General features: G+C 38.7%; 2 long non-coding RNA genes across 2 annotated transcripts; one reads left to right on the top strand and one right to left on the bottom strand.

The window, feature by feature from the left end:
• Positions 1 to 282: 282 nt before the first annotated feature.
• LOC112197787 lies at positions 283 to 6,520 on the bottom strand. Its single transcript, XR_002935766.2, has 8 exons — positions 6,067 to 6,520; positions 5,740 to 5,946; positions 5,404 to 5,656; positions 4,992 to 5,261; positions 4,827 to 4,909; positions 2,283 to 4,181; positions 905 to 1,049; positions 283 to 790 (listed from the first exon to the last, which is right to left on the bottom strand). It is a non-coding gene; the product is annotated as an uncharacterized LOC112197787 (long non-coding RNA).
• An 11,503-nt stretch (positions 6,521 to 18,023) lies between these two features.
• Positions 18,024 to 18,455, top strand: LOC112198543. The gene is made up of 2 exons (XR_002936012.2): positions 18,024 to 18,114; positions 18,207 to 18,455. It is a non-coding gene; the product is annotated as an uncharacterized LOC112198543 (long non-coding RNA).
• The last annotated feature ends 1,477 nt before the right edge of the window (positions 18,456 to 19,932 follow it).

Here is a 19,932-nt window from a genome sequence, read left to right as displayed (position 1 = left end):
AAAGCCTGATGAGTCATTTTCTTCACAAGGTTCTCTTCCTGTAGAGGTCCCCCTATACAATTTTGTGTATGTGTGTGAGTGAAAGAGAGCGGCGGATGGGTCTTAAAACTAGTGAACAGCTCCCAAGTTGGCTTTGCTTGACTAATCTCTATCATTTGGTCAGTTTATGTCTATTTGAACTCTGTAAACAAACCGCCAAATCCTCAAAGAACCAAAAGAGGTGTCAACTTTGTCAAAAGAAAAAAAAAATTCTCAGTAGTAACTTCCGACTGAAACAGATAATCTGAAAACTTGATTCTGTAACCTTACTTCATCAGGAAACAAGGAGCTGTTTTATACACTTCTACAATCGGACTGCTCAGTTATCAATTTGCAGGAGCTACAGCTGGTAATGGGATTACAAGGCAAATAAGGAGAAAAGAAAAGAAAAGAAAAAAGCTAAGAGAGCCTACTAACTGAAGCCAACTCAATACAGGGCTAAAGATGCTGAAGCCAAGTCATTGCCATTACAAAGATGTTCAATAATTATTCAAGTTAAATTTGACTCATCATGTGCTGAAGAAGGTCCAGATCTTCTTCCCTATTGACGCTTGACCAGGATTGGATCCTCATCATCATAGTCATCGCCGCTCTCATCACCTGTGCTGTTGTCACTCTCCCCGCCTGTGCTGTTGCCACCACTAGATTCTGTGCCATTCACTTCTGTACTCAACTCTCTCTCTTCAACCAACTTCGTTTCATCAGCATCAGCATTGCCATTAACAGTGTCTTGTGGTTCTGGTGTTGCAAACTGTACCACAATAAAGAGAAGTTACAAACAACTTCATAAGAAAGGTTCAGAAATTTCAGCTACAAACCATCACAAATTTTAAGAAACAAAAACTAAAAAATTGGGGGACGTTACCCTCACAACTCGTTCCTCTGTTGACTCCACAGTTTTTAACGTTGTGACCTGAATCAGGTCTACACCAACAGATTCAGGATTTGATTCTTCCTTCCTTCTACTTTTCAGGTGAGGCGCTGCTGATGCTGCTGCCAATGTGCCTGCACTGAACAACATTCATACAAAACTTTACAATACTTAAACATACATGGAAATCATATTATACTTTAATCTGTCGACCAGGACACATGTAAACCACCAGAACGTGAATATAGTTCCATAGTTATCAACAACAAACATGGATCAACATATCATCTTGATGATGCCCGTGTTAAAATTGTATCAAATGAGAGGAAAGAATAATCAATTTTTTCTGCATACCAATAACTCAGTACCAGATAACTTATTTATTGACAATGGGAGAATTTCACAAATTGTCACTCAACTATGACTCATTCGACACTTTGGTCACTGAAGTTTCAAATATATCACTTTGGTCACTCAACTATTACACTGTCAATCACTTAAGTCACCCAAAGAGTATTTTTTATAATTTTTTTTAATGAAAAAAATTAACAAAGTGACTTAAGTGATTGACAGTGTAATAGTTGAGTGACCAAAGTGATATATTTGAAACTTCAGTGACCAAAGTGTCGAATGAGTCATAGTAGAGTGACCATTTGTGAAATTTTCTCATTAACAATAAAGCCTACTCTTTTCACGGAAAGAAAGAAAGAAAGAAACCCAAGTGATTGATTGCTCTTGGACCATCATTTGAGAAAAGAAACAATGAACAAGGCACTTCAAGGCTCACTGAAGTTAAGCCAGTATGACCAGTTATGCAACTGGTAGGAGCTTGGAATAAATTATTCTGGGTTGAAATGTTCATTTCATATGTCATCCACAACCAGAACAATTCCTTGGGTCAAACCGTCAAACAACAGTTCTTTCCAACACCAAAAGAAGAAAAGTATGTTGCAGAGCCAACTACGATGCTATAGGACTAAGGACAGGTTTAATTTATCAAGTTTCAACTCAATTTGAGCATTTAAAAGGGGGACCAACAATCTATATTAACATAATAGATACACAAAGAGTTCAGAATACGTTTAATTTATGGAATTGACAACATGTTGGGAATCCCAAGAGTACAAAAAACCTTAGCTAATTGGAAACAAACCCAAAAATGGATCTAGCATAGCAAAGACTCACAATACATCCTACTTAGACACATAAAATGCTGGTCTTGGAACTTGACACCAGTTGAATTACCAAATCCTCAGTCCAAGTGGGTCAAAATATTATCATCAAGCCAAACTGCAAACACTATTTTGAAATTTACTTCCATATTAGCTGCCATTGCACGATATGATTTCATACAGAACATTAAGGAACTTACGTCTTGCGGTGTCTGAGATTATATCACTGTTCTCCAGGGGTTTGCACTGCTGAAGCAACGGGTTGGCGCCTCTTCCTATGCCCACCAGCTGTGACACTACCAGAACGTCCTTCGCTATCACAATCATCTTGCTCGCTTTCTATCCTGGAGCTCTCAGGGCGGGCTCGTTTCCGACTGATGCTCATAAAACTGGAATCACCTTCATTTATGTAACTACTCTCATTGAGCAAACTTGCATTTGATGCTTCTGGAGTTTCTCCTAAAAATTTCTTTGCGTCTTCAACAACTGCGTTCACTGAGTGTGTTCTAGACAATCTAGATTTGCGTCCCCTAGCTGGTTTTCGTTGGCCACTTTTCAGCTCTGACTGCTCAGAATCTTCTGGAATGTCTTGCTCATGGCTGTCAATGAAACTGTGATCGTCAATTGATGGAGCATACCCATCATCCGCCTCCTTAGAGTTGTTATCAGTTACGACTGCTTGAGCATTGGCCGAGTCATTACATCTCCTAAGAGATGGCTGAGGCTCTTCATGACTGCTAGGACCTCTTGCTTCCTCATCAGCAAGAAAGTTGGATTCCTTTCCTTACTGCATAGCCGATAGTGGTGGTAAGTCAGTAGATACAACATGTTTTTATTTGAAGTTACTTTGGAAACCACTAACTTGCATTTCTGTTGCAGTTTTTCCCCCATCCTGACTCTTTATGTTCAGAATCAGGAACAGCCTCAGCATGGTACAAAGGCAAGAAAGCGACCGCTTTCCCCAATCAGCTGTTCCCTCTGGCACTTGATCTTCTTGCTAAGCTTGTCAAGCTGATCTATGTCTTCTCGCGTTTCAAGTTGGTTCGCTTCCAGCTCCTTCTGCTGCAGTGCAAGCGCTTCCCTTTCCTTTTCATTCATATTCCTTTCAGATAATAGCTCTTTTCTTTGCTTATCAGCTACTCCCTTCAAGAAATTAATATTAGTATGTTCTCTATCCTTCTCCTCCTCAAATGAACCCTTTCCTGAAGTTTTTTTACCATCTTATCCTGCCAATTCTGCATATCAATCTCAAGATCTCTTCTCCGTGACTCAAAATCATGGACCATTTGAGCATGCTCAGATAGGGCCCTTTCAGATAAGGCTATCTGCTCATTACTCATCTTAGCTACAAATGATTCTTTCTACTGCTTGAGATTTTCCATCTCCCTCTGTCTGTAATCCAGCACTGCTTGTCTCTGTACTTTCAACCTCTCTGCTTCAATACACTGTAATCTTTCCAATTTTTCTTTCTCTTCAACAACTTTTCTAAGCTCTGCATCAACTTTAGCTCTTCTCTCATCCAAATCTTCCCAGTCTTTTTCGAACTTTTCCCTCTCCTGCTTCAGATCTTCAGCTTGCTTCAAAAGTAACTCATTCTGAAGTCTATAATTGTTTATTTCCTGCTGCAGTTCTGACTGCAAACATAGGTGGTCCGACCTCTCTTGCTCGGTAATTCCCTGCTTCTCTCTCCCTTCACGAATTTGCTGCTCCAGTTGAGCATTTTCGTCTTTTATTTCCTGAATTTCATCTTTAAGATTCTGAAGGTGCTCTATATTAGTAAGTATTTGCTGCCTTTCCAGCTCTAACTTTTTCTCATCAGCTTTGAAGGTCTTCTCTTTCTCCTTCAAATTTTTCAAATTTGTTTCAACTTCCTTATGTTTCTCCTTCAGCCTCTCTGATTTCTCATCCAACGCTTTCTCTTGCTTCTTCAACATTTCTTCCTTATGACTGATTTCAAGTTCCTTTTGTTCCACCGCTTCTATCTTGCTACTCTGTTCCTTCTCAAAAGATTTCCTCCTTTCCTCAATTCCCTACTCAAAAGCCTGCATTTTTCTATCAAGAATGGCCCTGTGCTGGCCAAGGTGCTCTTTAATCTCCACCTGTAAAAAACCATAGATAAGCAACAGTGTCAGACTTATAGTAAAACCAATTGGATGGTAGTGAAGATTCAAGCACTTTAAACTCCCTCACAATAACTCGATCATAGACACCCCAAACTCTTACATACAGTCTTTCTTAACTGTTAGTAAATGGATGATCATAATTCACAGAAGGACATAGCAGCTACATATGTTAGAGATGTGCAATACATCCTACATACAAAAAGCAGGTTCCAAATAAGATCTAATCAGCTTACAACTAAAGAAGGGATAAGTCCCACATATGCCAGCAAATCTTTTCAACAAGACCATGCTGAGATGCTAGAAGGAAAGATAGCTTCAATTTGCATATATAAGCACAGATCCCAGAAGATAAATAAAAAACGCACTACAGAATTTGGCAGGAGGTTGATTTGAATAAAAAGGCACTAAAATTTAGGTTGGATTGAATAAAAAGGTTCCAAACAAATAGTCTAAGGTAAATATTGCTGTACCAAATTGCCAAATCACTAACTCAGTTAGGCAACATATGAATTACAACCTAAGAATACCTTTTTACAAAATATGTACCACTTTGGAAAACAGAGTACAGCTAGTCATCAATAATATAGCACAACTATCAGGAATTTGGAAGTTGGGACTCACATTTCTCTTGAATTTAGTTTTTCCTCCAATGCATGTAATTCTCTCTCCTTCATCTCTAAGATGTATGAAGCTGAATGAACCTCCTGCAACAAAACAGAAATGAGCAAAACTGCGATTGAACTTGCTGGAAAAATAAAATAGCTCTTCTAGACAAGAGACACACACCTTTTCCTTTGAGACTAGGTCTGCTAGGCGTTTATTCACATCATCTTCCTTCTCTTTCAACAGAGAGTTTGAAGACTCAATCTTCCTTTCAGCCTCATAAAGGTCTCTCTCTTTTTGCTTAAGAATCATCTCGTTTTCATTTGTTTTTTCCTCTTTCTCGTTCAAAATTTTACGAAGATTGCTTAGCCTCTCTTCCCCTTCTTTTAACTTCTTTTCCACTCGTTCAAGTCTTCTCTTTGTCTGTAAAAAGTTGTCTTGTGTGCCTCTCTCCTAATAATAACAACAACATCCACAAGTCAGATTTAACAGACTAGAAGACTACCTCACATTCATTGCAAACATAGAACAGCTGCATATGATAGTAATGTGCATATCTTAAATGCAAAGTATTCATGGGGTATAAAGCATATACTCTGTACTTAACGACGCTTGCTCCCTCCGAAGCGCACACTCACGTGTCTCCACCTCTTGCAACCTCCTCTCCACCTCCAGACTCTTTTTGTTGGCCTCAGCAAGCTTGGCTTCAGCAGCAAGAAACTTCTCATCTGTCACTAGAGATTTATCTTCAACACTAACAATCAACGCATTTGTATAGCCACCTTCGCCTCAGATGCATGCTTTATCCGGGTATACTCCTCGTGCATTTCACGCAATGACTTTTCGAGCTGCAATGATCAAATGCATCAATATTCACACACATTTCCAGAATATTTAACTACCAATTAATAAACGAGACAGATAAGCATACCTCAGCTGCAGACCTCTTTTCCTCCACCAATATCTTCCTCAAATTCTCCTCTCGCCTTTTGACTTCCGAAATTGCGATCAGATGAGCCCTCTGCTCCCTGTGTAGAATCTCTTGGGTTTCAGCCAAAACCAATGCTTGGCTCAACTCCTCATGCTCCAATGCTCACTCTTTCTTCTCAGTGAGGAGAAGCCCCATGCTATGTTAAAGCTTCACAACAACAACAACAAATCATTGATAAGATAACTCACAATGCAAATTAACCTACTCAAATTTCAGGGTTCTGCAGAAACCAATAATCAAAATTTTGAAAAAGGTGGTGGCTTTTACCTCAGACTCAAGCCTAGCGACCTTATTGGCTGCCTCACCGAGCAGCCCAACCTCCTTAAACCGCCTCCAATCGGCATTGTCCAAATCCGGCGACGTTTTTGGCCCCGCCGCTGCCGCTTCTGATTTCGCTCAGCGAGCCCAGTGGCGGCGGAGGACCGTCGACGTACGCCACGGCTTTGCCCTTGTAGGTGGTCCTCGGCGCCTTCCTCAGCGGCGTGAACATCCGGGAATCGCTAATGCCGAAACCCTAACGGCGTTCCCCAAAATGTCGAGGATTGAGTGTTCAATTTGACGAGAAGTGAGAGTGTGGGAAATGGCGAAAGATTTGAACTTTCTGATCGGAAACCCCAACTCCGATGAGTATCGGGAGTTTTTACTTTTCTCGGTGGCGGCTCTGAGAATGGAAGCCGAGGTGAGGACATTTATTAAGGGACAAATTGGTAGCCATGGTTAAAGAAAGGTGAAAGGCAAGTTTTATAACATAACATTTCGCCTCTTAAGATCTATGTACGGTGGCAATTAGTTTGTTTTTCTCTATTGTTGATCTTATCACTTCGTCTATATCCTCTCGTTTTAGTCTTAATTTAGATATATGTAAAAGTAAAAATGGATTAGAATTGGTCTACTCATTTCATTCATAACCCCTTTATAGGGATAGGATTACAACGGAAATATCAATTACATTGATGATACTAAATGCTGATTGAGCTGAGATTTGTAATTGCTTGATTCCCTCTTCGTCTGTTTCTTTGACGAAGGCACATAATGTGTTTTTCCTTTAACACTCTCCCTTGTGCCAAGTCAAAGACGAAATGGTGCATGAGTTGTTGCCTCACTAAAAACCTTGCCAAGTAACAATAAAAACCATGTGGGACAAAAATAAAACTTGGTCAAAGGAAAATAGCACAACGCACCTTCTACATTTGAGAATAACATGTGTGTGTTAGACTCCCTCTGACGTCTACACCTCTCCCTGATCATTGCATTAATCAAGTGAATTTGGAAAGCCTTCGCATTCCTATGCTTTTCACATGTTTCTCAAATATGGTCTTAGGCAATGATTTGGTGAACAAATCTGCCACATTCTCCTCAGACCTTACTTGATTCACTTGAATCTTGAGGAGGGTTTGTTGTTGCTGATTGTAGAAAAACTTTGGTGATATGTGTTTTGTATTATCACCCTTGATATATCCTATCTTCATCTGTTCAATGCAAGCTGCATTATCTTCATAAATGCAAGTAGGCTCTTCAGTGGTAGAACTCAAACCACTAGTCCCTCGAGTATGTGTGATGATAGCTCTTAACCATACACACTCACAAACCGCCTCATGTAGAGCGATGATCTCTGAGTGCTTCAAGGAGGTAGCCACAAGGGTTTGCTTGGTTGATCTCCAAGATATCGTTATGTTCCCACTGGTAAATACATAACCAGGTTGGGAACGACCTTTATGTGGGTAAGAGAGATACCCAGTATCAGCAAAACCAACCAAAACGTCATTTGGCGTTTCGGTGTAGGGAGTGGCGCTTTCGCCATCAACATTTCCTTTAGGGATTGCAGTTCCATCTGCGGTCCCTCTTGTCTCTCTGTAGGGAAATAACAGTCCCAAGTCAATGGTTCCTTTTAGGTATCGAAAATGTTCTTGATACCATTCCAATGACGCTGCGTTGGCGCTGAGCTAAATCTAGCTAACAAGTTCACTGAGAATGCAATGTCTGGTCGAGTAAATTGGGCTAAGTACAGTAATGCGCCTATTGCACTTAGATAGGGAATTTCAGCTCCCAACACCTTTTCTTCATCTTCCTTTGGGCGAAATGGATCTTTCCTTGCATCCAAACTTCGACCGATCATGGGAGTGCTAGCAGGATGTGCTTTGTCCATGTTATTTCGCCTGACTTTTGGACATACGCAGACTGGTGGATTAGTATTCCACGAACTTGGTGTTCTAGTTCAAGGCCTAGAGAGAATCGAGTTTTCCCAAGATCTTTCATCTCAAATTTGGATTTCAAGTAGCTCGCGGTTTCTCTTATTTCATCAAGAGTACCTATTATGTTCATATCATCGACATATACAGCTACAATTGCAAATCCGGAACTTGTTTTCTTTATGAATACGCAGGGGCATACTTCATTGTTCTTATATCCCTTCCCAATCAAGTAGTCACTTAGACAGGTATACCACATCCGCCTGGATTGTTTCAATCCGTAAAGTGAGCGTTCAACTTAATTGCAAACGCACTCCGTGGTTTAGAGTCACTTGACTTGGGTAATGCAAGGCCATCAGGCACTTTTCATATATATCTCTGAATCTAGATCCCCATAGAGATATGTAGTAACCACATCCATGAGCTACATTTCCAATCCTTCGGAAATTACTAAGCTAACTAAGTAGCGGAACGTTATAACGTCCGTTACGGGAGAGTATGTCTCATCGTAGTCAATTCCAGGGCGTTGTGAGAAACCTTGCGCCACAAGGCGAGCCTTGTACCTTAGGACTTCATTCTTCTCATTACGCTTTCTGACAAAGACTCATTTATGTCCTACAGGCTTTACACTTGGTGCGGTTAGCACTACCTAACTAAATACCTGTCTCTTTGTCAGAGAATCTAATTATGCCTGGATTGATTCATTCCATTTAGGCCAATCTGCTCTTTGTTGACATTTTTCAACAGAACGTGGTTCGATATCATCGTGCTCCATGATTCCTTGAGCAACAGTATATATATCATCAATGTGTATGGAAGATCTTTCTATCAACTCATACGCACTCTCATAATCTTTTTTAGATTTCTTTGTTCTCTGGAATCATTTCAAACATCGGAGCGTCCTCCAGTATTGATTCATGGACATAACTATAATAAGAGACAATCTCATGAGAGGGATTCTATACATTGATGATTGGTTTATGCCTTACTCACCCACTTCTTCTTTGGGTGAGTGTCAATCGAACCAAGTGACCTCCCCCTCTTCCTTGGGGAGCCACTGCCTCAACCACACCTCCACTAAGTGTGGTTGCAGTGCCTCTATCTGCGACACCGTGCCCCTTGTTGGGGACTTCTAACCTTGCAGACACATTTGCAGCTAGTATATGTGATCTCGTCACTTTTACGATATTAGTAAACGCATCAGGCATCGAATCTGCTACGTTTTGAAGATCGATTATTCTTTTCGCTTCACTTTCACTTTGTGAAGTGCGGGGATCAAAATAAGACAGAGTGGGGACAAACCACGACAATTCCTGACGTTCCCTTGGAAAATCTTTTTTCCTATCTCCCCCTAACGACCGGAAGACTGTCTATCTGTACCCTTTTGATAGTGGCTTCTGCGAGACCATTTTGTGTATGCACATGGGGTACAGGATGCTCTACATCGATCCAAATAGATATGCAATAATCATCAAATGCTTTTGATGTAAACTCACCAGCATTATCAAGCCTTATAGACTTGATAGGGTGATCAGGGTGGTGAGCCCTTAAACGTATAATTTGTGCTAGGAGAATTGCAACATTTCTTGTGGACAATAAAACAACATGTGACCATATTGTCGAAGCATCCACCAGAACCATAAAGTACTTGAATGGTCTGCATTCTGGATGGATAGGTCCACAAACATTTCTTTGTATCCTTTGTAAGAATGAAATGTTTTGTTTTGTATCTTTAGCATAGGAAGGTCTCGATCATGTTTTTGCTAAAGAGCAGGCTTTGGAAAATGAGTGATGTGCCTTTGAAATAGTCAATGAGGCATAATGGGAGGGAGGTAGTGCTTCTGGTACTTTAGAAAGCAATGACTGCATTTGAGCAATTCTAGAACCGACACCTTGCAGTGTGGCAGATTTTTCTCCCATTTTTCACTAGAAAGAAGGGATGTCCGTGTGAGTTCTTGAAAAATACGGATCAACATGTCACGACCTCGATGCCATAGGCAGTCATACAAAAGTCTGTATGAGTCAGTGTCCCACATTTCATTGTTAGTGACAGTATAGGATTCAATGATCCGAATCGCAGTGAGATACAGTCCACTAAATTGACTCATAAGTTTCTCTAAGATGTGTTTCCTTCCACAGTCATTAGATGTAATATCAAGGTATTCAGTTCTATTCTCACGGTGTGTTTTTACATGATAACAGTTGGCACAAATTGCTTTGAAACATTAACAAGGTTCGATTAGCTCTTGGTGCATACAGAGCGTTTTTGACTTTAAATATATCTTAGATTCTTTAGAGTAATTCTATTTTAGTAGAATGATAATCTTTTCATTCTAATAATAATTTTTTGTTCTCTAGATGTATTGTTTTACATCTTTATATTGCAATTTCGAACCATGTAAATATGTGTATAGTAAATAAATTTGAATAAATTCATTGCTTCAGAATAAAATTCAAAATTTATTAATAAGCCAACGATAATCAAATCAAGGTCTTGTTCAGAAATCTTATTCATCAATCCATGATTGAAAATAAACTTTAAGACCAAAACAATAGTCTAAGTAAAAGTGAGGCATTATGCCTTCACAACTGTCTTTGGAAAATAAATAGATAAAGTTGGTCAGTCAAAATCTAGTGCATCCATTGACTGAGCAAGTTCCTTGTTGCTATTGAGGTTTGCAATTGTGAGGTTGACATTTGGGTCATGGCCTCCTTCTTCCATATAGTGAGTTTCTTGTTCTTTAGACTCCCTATATCTCTTGTAATTGGCTGCTACTCTGTTGCTTGTTTGGCAGTTCTTGTACCAATGCCCAATGATTCCACACCTATAGCATGGTTCATTGCCAACTCTATTTTGTTTGACTGAAGGGTTCTTAGGTGCCCTTTGCACCTTGTTTCCATGACCACTAGGGCCAGCACCACCATCTTTGAGCCATACATTGGGAGGGCCTCCACGGCTGACGGCCCATATAATGATCCCCATGTCCCTTGCCACGTGGTGCATTGTTGCCACGTGGGTAGGTATCAACACGTCCAACTCCCTTTTCATTGGGGTTCTGTCCACCTTTCACTTTGCCATAATTAGCCTAAGGAATTTTCTTTGTCCCAAAAGGCCTGGCATTGTTGTTCAAAAGAACCTTATTATGCCTCTCAGGCACTTGCAGTAGGTTGATCAGCTTGTTGAAGGTTGTGATTCTTTTGTTATCGTACTCCAACCTATACTGGTTCTCTAGTATAATTGCTGAAGTAGGAAAAGTGGAAAGAGTCTTCTGGATCATATCATCTTCTGTGATTTCCCTTCCACAGAAATTTAGACGTGCCTTTAGGCGCAACATGTCCTTGTTGAAGTCATTGACACTTTTGTAGTCAAGCAAGCGGATTTCATTCCACTGAACGGTCAGTTCTGGGAGCAAGGTGTCATGAATGTTCCCAAAACGTCCCTTAAGGGCATCCCACAGTTCTTTGGGTGTCTTCAACTGAAGGTATTCCCAGCGGAGGCTAGAATCAATATGTCGCCTCAGAAACATTAAGGCATTTGCTTTCACCTTATCAGACGGTCCATTGTCTTTGGGGTCGGTAATGGTGGCAGTGTAATCTCTTGCCACAAAGGAAGTTTCTACATTGGAAACCCAATGTTGGTACTCAAGTCCGTCTGAGTCCAAAATGTCAAACTCAGGTCGAGTTGGATCAACCATCTACATAAACAAGAGAGAAGAAATAAATTACGCAGTCATAAAGACATCCACGTGAATTATTTTCTAAACGTATGAATTAGATTTCAAGACCAAGATTCGTAATGGTCACTTCTTTTTTCGATGCTATGTGAAAATACTTTATCACAGTAAGTATGTGTATAATGCGCATGAAATTTCATTATCATGGCCAAACGGTATTGATATGTTGCATTAAAAATAATCATAGCACATTTAAAATATAGCATATAAAAAAAAATAAACTACATGGCATGCTTAAATTTCACAAATATACAACAAATTATATACTACACATAATAATAGCAATAATATAACATGCGTAAAATAAAATATAAACAATAGCATAATTAAAGTCATGCTTAGGAATAACTATATAAGCGTAATTAAAATTTACAAAACATGCTCAGAATTGCATAAATAATATATAACAAAATATATATGGCATGTTCAAAATAAAGTATAAACTATAACATAATTGAACATGATTAAACATAATTATTTAAAACATAAATAACAAGGCATGCTGTAAGAAGATTAATATTATCGAACAAAACATGCTTAATAACAAAATATAATAAAAGCATAAACAATAAAGTATAAAGCATGCTTTGTTAAAATCATAAAATAAAATAAAGAAAACATACTTGATTTCGAGAAAATAAAACAATCCTAGCACACACAAGTGTTGATGCAGGCGTGCGTAGCGATGTTTTTGGGCTTAAGAAAAAACTGTGTTTGCTTCCTCTTTTTTTTTTTAACAATGGGCCACAAAACCCTTTTTGTTTTTGTTTTTAATTGCTTTCTCTCTCTTTTTTTTTCTCTGGGCCTCAGGCCTGTTTTTTTTTCTTGTCTGGGCCACAAGGCCTGTTTTTGTTTTTTTTTGTTTTTTGTCTTAGGCCGCAAGGGGGTTATTTTTTTTTCTCTGGGCCGGTTCTTTGGGCCAGGTCCCCTTTTTTTTTTTTTTTTTTTTTTCTTTTCCTTCTTTCTCTCTCTTTGCGTCTTCTTCTTCCTACAGGGGTTTGCAAGTTGGCTAGCTGGCGAAAGATGAGGCCGGCTGTGGGATCAAGTGGGAAGGCCGGCGGATCGAGATGGAGGCCGGTCTGGACGGGACTGTGTTGCGCAGCTCGCGGCCTGGTGCGCTAGGATCGGTCGGCAGCTGGGATTGGGCAGCAGCTAGGCGGGATCTGCGCAGCGGTTGCTAGGCTCGTGTGGGATCCGCGCAAGAGGGTTGTGAGGCCAGAGAGGCAGAGGTGAGCGGCCGCACTGGGCAGGGTTGACCGGCGAGGTGAGGCCGGTGATGTAGACGAGAATTTTTTTTTTCCGACAGGTTAGGATCTGCTGTAGGCGGCAGAAAAGAAAAAAAAAAATTTCTTCTAGGGTTTTTTTTTTTTTTCTGGACGAAAAGAAATTGGAAAGCTATGATTTTTTCTTGGCTATTGGCTCTGAGCGTGCTGATAACGTGTAAAAGTAAAAATGGATTGGAACTGGTCTACTCATTTCATTCATAACCCTTTTATATAGGGACATGATTACAACGGAAATATCAATTACATTGATGATACTAAATGCTGATTGAGCTGAGATTTGTAATTGCTTGATTCCCTCTTCGTCTGTTTCTTTGATGAAGGCACATAATGTGTTTTTCCTTTAACAATATATTATTTGTATCCCTTATTATACCTCTAATCTCATCATATATTTGTATTCATAACCTGACCTTACTCTAGTTTTCACCAAATAATTCAAGATCCAACCCTAACCTAAATATAGGCCTCATCAACGGGTCGGATCGGGCCGGGCCTGGCTTTACTATATTTTTAAATAGTAGCGGGCCGGGCTCGGTCGAGCCGAACTTTATTGTAAATTAAATTATCAAAGCTCCTCCATATAAAGAGGGACTTACGGGCTTTTGCGTGCCGGGCCTTGCAAACTTTATTTACAAATAAATCTTTTAAATATACTAATTTTTTTTATAAACTTATATTTATATATCATACACTCCAAAGAGCAACGTCTGTCAATTCAAATAAAATTAAAGAACTAACCATTGGATGTGATCATTACAATAAATTATGAGTGTGGTAAAAAATTTAACCAATTTCACCATATTTTCTAATCCGATCGAATTGGTCAACCGTCGTCACTTCTATGTCTTCTTAGTTGACCGATGGCTTAACAACAGCGAAACGTGCTTATTTTTCTACATTACGTCTATAAATATTTCTTTGATGGATATGCGTAGACATAAGATAAAAATTTCAATTTTAATTATAAAGACGTTGACGTATACCAATTTGTCTAGGCCTCATCAAAAAGCTCGCGGATCAAATGGGCCGATGGAGGCCCGCATGCCCTGAGTGCTAAAAGCCAGGCCCGGCCCGTTAAAAAGCCCGCCTCGGTGGGTAGTGGGCCGGCCCACCAAAAGCCTGCAAAAATCCGGCCCGGCCTGCCAGGCCCCTCTGGTAAAAGCCAGTAAAATATTATATATATACACACACACACATATAGATATATATTTGTGTGTGTGTGACTGTGTTTATATATATATATATATATATTGTGTGTGTGTGTGACTGTGTTTATATATATATATATATATATATATATATATTGTGTGTGTATGTGTTTATATATATGTGTGTGTGTGTGTGTGTACGGAAGTTCTTATACTTCTATATAGAATATGTGCATATATATATTCTACATATCGGTTGACCAATTCGATCAGATTCGAAAATATGGTGAAATTGGCTAAATTTTTTTACCACAATCATAATTTATTGTAATAAACTCATCCAACAGTCGGTTTTTCCATTTTCTTTGAATTGATAGGGGTTGCTCTTTGGAGTGGATGATATATAAATATAGGTTTATAAGAGTAATTAAGTTTGACCTAGTTGATCGAATTCGAAACGAGAACTAAATTGACTGAATTTTCTACAACCACTATAAAACATTACAATCTCTCCATCCACTATGCCAATAATGCCTTCAGACGACACATTTCAGACGACAGAATTTTTGTTTTCTGTCGTCTGAATCTTTTCAACTTCTTTAGACGACATATAAATTAATTATGTAGTCTGAATAGCATGAGAATCCATACTATTTCACTTTTTAGTAAGTTAGAAAATTAAGACGACAGATATTTGTCGTCTGAAAGAACTGATAAATTTGTATGAAAAAGTGGAAATTTAGGACAACACTCATATGTCGTGTGAGTAAATGGGAAACAAGTGGAAAATTAGGACTACATTCATATGTCGTCTGAGTAAACGGGAAACTGACAGCTAATTTGCTAATCTAAAGTATTCGATCCCTCCCTTGGCTAAAAAAGAAAAACTCGGGCTCCTTTTGCTAGGACCTTTTCCTTAGCTGAAAGAAAAAAAAAACCAACCCTAGATCTAAAAACTCGGGCTCCTTTTGCCGCCTCTGACTCTCAGCCAATCTCTCCCTCGCACACTCGATCTCACTCTCATGAACCTCAGTCCCTCAATCCACCCTCAATCCCTTTCACCCTCTCAAGCTCACACACACTCTCATCCTCCTGCGATTCCGGCAAAGCAAGTTTGGGTATGGAAGTTTTGGGTATAGAAGTTTGGGTAAAGCCAATCTCCGTCTCTCATCTCTCTTCGACAAACGCAGAACCACCTATCCCCCATCTCTAACTCTTCGATAAATACAGCCAAACCATCCAAACTAGCCAAACCATCTCAGTCTCTCCAAAACAGTCAAACGTATTGGTTCCCTATTGTTGGTAAGTTTTTTGATTCACTGTTTTTCGATTTAGGGTTTCTATTGGGTTTTGTTTTGAGTTTTGAGGTTTTATCTGGAATTCAATTTGGGGTTTTGGAAATTTTCCTTTGAAACTCGATTTGGGTTTGCTAGGTTTTGTTTGAATTGGGGATGCGTATGTGTAATTACAAGTGCAAGGATCTGACTCAATTCCTTGTTTTTATTTGTGGACTCATCTCGGAGCCCCTTTTGGTTGATCTACTTGAGTTCTCTCTTGTCCTTCCAGATGAAGAACACACCCAAAATACCAAATCCCCAAATCCATCTGTGACTGGCGAATCTGGAACGCAGGAACATTTCACTCAAACTCAACCCAAAAGTCAACAATGCAAGGTTATCCATCTCTCCTCTCGCCATCGCCACCCATTTCTCTTTTGTCGCTCGCACGCACTTAATTAGTTTGGGTCCGCTTCTCGCTCGCAATCGCTCTCAAGGTTCTCCATCTTTGCTTTACATACTGCTTCATTTAAAGATCTGGTTTGTTTTCCCTTGATTTCTGGATATAGTTTGGTTTGTTTTCAATTCAGTTTGCCTAGGGTTTATATGATTGCGTTTGGGTTACAAGATTGGGCTTTTTATTTAGGCATTTCCCTCTCTCTCAACCCCTCAAGGTTGTTAAAGCTTCAATTTTTGTGGATTGTATGTTTCATTGCTATCATATTTGTTTGGATTTTTTTCTCTCTTCTTTTTGGCCTGGTTGTAGGTTGAATTGTTCTGGTGATGCCTATTGAAATTACTCATGAATATGTATTTGAGGTATTGTAACATTTCTACATTCCCCCATGTTATTAGTTATCAGATTAGGTAGTTCTGATGTTGACTGATCGAGCATCGCCGTAGCCATTTGTCATTCAGAATACAAACAAGTAGTAATTCTGATCCAGCAGGTGTGCTCATTTTTATCTACCACCCTATTTTTATTTTGACATAGCATAGTCTTTTACTCTTCTTATGGTGGTTTGAGGCTGCAGATTGTTTTTGCATATTAGTGAGTTAGCATCCTATAGATGCAGACTGTTTTTGCAAGGCGGATTGATATCTAGTGATGTCAAGTGAAGGTCCTCTTAGTGCTTATGTGAACCCCAGTGGTTATTAACACGAGATAGTGGCTCTCTACGCAACTGGCTTAGCACTCATAGGTTCAGCAGTGAAAGAATACAGCTGATTTCCTGGGTAGGAGCTTACCTGTGAAACCATATAGTGTGATTCCAAGTTGCAGGTAATTACCAAACTTTGGGGAGTTTGTAATACTAGGATGAAACAAATGCAAAAATGCAGTTTATGATTATTGGAAATTGGAACTTATTTCTTAATCATAATGTTACGTGGAATGACTGAAGGATTCAGGTATAATAGAAAATGGTATCTTGCTGCAAGGATTATGAATCTAAGGCAATTGATTATGTTATTCCTTTTCAAATCCCTAGGAATTCTGTCACTTTATAGTACTTCATGGTTTTTTGTTACCTAATAATCAATGTTTTTATGCTGCTAGTTTCAATATACTTAATTCACTGAACTCTTAGTTCAAACACGCAATGAGCTTGTCACCTTATTATCAACTTTAAATATCTTCTCTTCCTGCATGTTCATTTTCAGGGCTCAGACCTTTGCATGATAGATGTGTTGGACTATATCGTTTGATGCCTTTAGGTGAACAATCAAACTTAAATCATTTGTATATTTATGTGCATTTCTTTGTGAAGCACTGGATATGGGGTTTCCTTGACATTTACATATGCATTTTGCTATTACTTGCTTTTAGTTGAATTCATGGCTGCCAAGCCATTGCTTTCAAAGAATGAGGATGTACCAGTCAAACAAATACATAGTGTAAAGTGTGGATTAATATTTTGGAAGTAATCAACACACTTTCAGCAAATTGTCTACATAGTAACTTGCTGGATTTTGATATTTGGAGCAATGATTGAAGATTAAGTTTATTTTATGGGATCTGAGTTAGTTTTTGGTTCATGACACATACCAAACATGTGGTAGAAATTTTGGGTTGCAAATCGATCTCAATCTGAGATTGACTCTCAAACATCTCATTCTTGCTATCCTACTTTGCCTCGTTTTGGAAATGTATCATCTTTTTTAGGATTTAGTTTGATTTTGACACTAAATTTGGTTCTTAATCTATTTTGAATTGTGTCTTTGTTAAATATTTTAATGAGTTGCTGGTACATAGAAAACTTCCAGGTTGCAGGGGTTTTGGTTTGGAGTACATTTGGTTTATTGGTATCTGATATTCTTTTCTTCCCTTTTGGCAGGTTGCTGGTGTTTCTGTTTTGTGTTGGGACTGGGTACATTTGTTTCTTCTTTTGCTTAAGATTACATTATAAAAACATACACAGTATTTGCATCTTATATTAGTAGATTACTCTTAGTCCAGGCTTTGCTCATGGATTGCTACTTTTCCTATACCAGGTTTGCTTAAAGCATGTTCAATTTATGTATTTGCGGTGTGCCTCTTGTATTAATTAACATAACATTTTGTGTTCATTGGGATTTCTCCATGAGTTCTCAGAGCCTGCCCGGATCCAGAGTTTGGTAAAGAATTACTCGCAAATTTTGGTGCAATTGCTTACACTTTGGTGCAAAAACCTATTGTCAAGGTACTTAACTTACACTTTGATGCATGAGAGGCCTTTCAGTATTGAATAAATTGGTCTAAGTTCATCGCCTTCGTTTGATGTAACAATTGCAGGTCTTACCAGAAAATGGCTTGGAGGTTAGGTTATCAGGGTCAGGAGTAACAGGGAGCCCTCCTACAACTGTCACCCACAATGTTGAATATTGATTGGAGATGTAGGGTTATTCTTTACTGCAGTGCGTACTGATATCCAATTTATGCTACTGATGGAAATGTACTTTGGAAATGTACTTTGGTGGGTTAATTTATGCAATGTACTTTGGTGGGTTAATTTATGCAATGAGGAATTGATCTTATAATTAATCTGCCTTTTTGATGACTACTGTACAGAAACGCAAAGTTTTATTTTCTATCAGACAACATAAAAATGAAGTTCAATTGATTATCAAACAACAGAAATGCGAAGTTTTATTTTCTATCAGACAACATAAAAACTTAAAACTGTGGTTGGAATACAAAACAGACGACATAAAAATAAAGTCTTACAACTATTTAGACGACAGATGAGCATATTTTCTATCAGACAACATAAAACTGAAGTTCAATTGATTATCAAACAACAGAAATGCGAAGTTTTATTTTCTATCAGACAACATAAAAACTTAAAACTGTGGTTGGAATACAAAACAGACGACATAAAAATAAAGTCTTACAACTATTTAGACGACAGATGAGCATAATTTACCCAATTATAAGTGATTTACAAACAACAATTAAATGTCGTTAAAAATGCATTCAAACGATAGATTGTCAAACAAGTCTTTATTTTGGTAACTTCAGACAACATATATATGTGTTCTTATTTGTTTTCAGACGACAGAGGTTTTATTAAAACTGTAGTTTGTACCTCATTTCAACAACATTAATATGTCGTTGTATGTGATTAATAACTACAGAAAGTTCCAAATCCTTCAAAGTTGGGTTGTTCAGACGACAGAGCCTTACGAAACTTCTGTAGTCTGAGTGAGAACAGATGACAGAGGATATCTGTCGTCTGATGCCATAAGAGATGACAGCTGGATAGACTACAGATAATTTGCATATCAGACGACAGATATCATCTGTCGTCTGAAGCTATTATTGGCATAGTGATCGAGCGGTTGGTTTCTCTGAATTCATTTTCCACTTCATGGTTGCTTTAGAATAAATCTCAACAATTTAAATACAATGTACTGCCTTAAAGCTAGTACGGTTCAGGTTGACAGATTCAGTCCGTCCATTGGTTTAAGCGAGTTAGATACCTAAACGATCATCAATTTCGCTGAAAATTTGCATAGATGATCTACATAGTAATACCGAAAAAATGAATGGTAGAGATGTGGATATGTGACAGAAAAGTGACTGAAAACACGAACTTCACACGTTAATTTCAAAGCGGAGCTTCGCTCTGGATAGGATTTGTCTATATATATATATATATATATATATATATATATATTGTGTGTGTGTGTGTTTATAAATATATACACTTATATAGATATATGTGTGTTTATAAAAATATACATATATGTATAACACATACATATATAAACGGGCTTTTACGGGCCTGGCCGGGTTTTTGCTGGTTTTTTTATGGGCCGACCCTCTACCCACCAAGGCTGGCTTTTTAACGGGCCGGGTCGGGCTTTTGACCATGTGGGCCGGCGAGCCTCCATCGGCCCACTTGATCCGTGGGTTTTTTGATGAGACCTACCTGAATAGGCACATTCTGCCCTACAACTTTGGCCTCCTATTTCTTTTTCTTCTTATGCTTCTTAGTGTTCTTGAGAATCCTAGACTA

This window comes from Rosa chinensis, chromosome 4 (genome assembly GCF_002994745.2).
Source record: "Rosa chinensis cultivar Old Blush chromosome 4, RchiOBHm-V2, whole genome shotgun sequence".
NCBI classification, from domain to species: Eukaryota; Viridiplantae; Streptophyta; class Magnoliopsida; order Rosales; family Rosaceae; genus Rosa; species Rosa chinensis.
Note: the sequence above shows the minus strand (reverse complement) of the source record. Positions and strands in the feature narration are given on the sequence as shown.